Source organism: Dipodomys ordii, unplaced genomic scaffold, assembly GCF_000151885.1.
Source record: "Dipodomys ordii isolate 6190 unplaced genomic scaffold, Dord_2.0 Scaffold216, whole genome shotgun sequence".
NCBI lineage: Eukaryota > Metazoa > Chordata > Mammalia > Rodentia > Heteromyidae > Dipodomys > Dipodomys ordii.
The window spans coordinates 569643-570629 of NW_012267432.1; positions in this window are offsets into that span (position 1 = coordinate 569643).

A 987-nucleotide genomic window follows, 5' to 3' on the forward strand; every position below is an offset into this window, starting at 1 on the left:
AAAGAAAGAAAGAAAGAAAGAAAGAAAGGAAGGAAGGAAGGAAGGAAGGAAGGAAGGAAGGAAGGAAGGAAGGAAGGAAGGAAGGAAGGAAGGAATTTCTCCTTGCTGTATATTGTTGGCACCTTTTCCACAATCATTGGAAGTAACAGTTGGCATGTAATTCTGGCTCCCCTCTGTTTCATTGGTCTGTGTATACTTTCATGCCACTATCTAACCTATTTGTGGATTTTGAAATTAGGTAGTGTGGTACCCCCCAGCTCTATTCCTTTTTGTCAAGACTGTTTGGCTATTTGGAGGTCTTTTGTGCATCCTCTTTGTTTATAGTATTCTTTTTCTATTTCAGTAAAGAATGTCATTCAGATTTTTAAATTCTATTTTTATTATCCTTAAGTGTCATTAAAGAAGTTACCATTCAACCAAGTTGATAAGTACAATACACCTTCATAAATGTTTCCCCATTCATCATTCTTTCCTAACCGTCCCAAATCAGTCCCTTCCCTCAATTTTCTTAGTTTCATAGGACATGAATTGAACATTTTGACTGCATTCTCTTCCTCCTTCCTCTCTTCATTTGTCTATCTTGCTCCCTTTGACATTCCATTCAACTGCCAGTTTCTGGTATCCATTTTGTTGGACTTTGAGTTAGTCTTTCTAAGAATTATATCACTTGAGTTTTTCCTCGCAAATACCATACTTTGGTGAACTCAAAAAATTAAATCCCCCAACAAATCCTCAAAGAAACACCTGCCCAATAAATAAGTGGGCTAAAGTCTTACAGAGAAACTTCTCCGAGGAGGAAAGAAGGATGGCCAATAGACACATGAAGAAATGCTCAATCTCTCTAGCCATAAAAGAAATGCAAATCAAACATTGAGATACCACCCCACCCCGTTTAGAATGGCTATAATCAAGAACTCTAATAACAACAGATGCTGGAGGGGATGTGGACAGAAGGGGACCTTACTGCATTGTTGGTGGGAGTGTAAA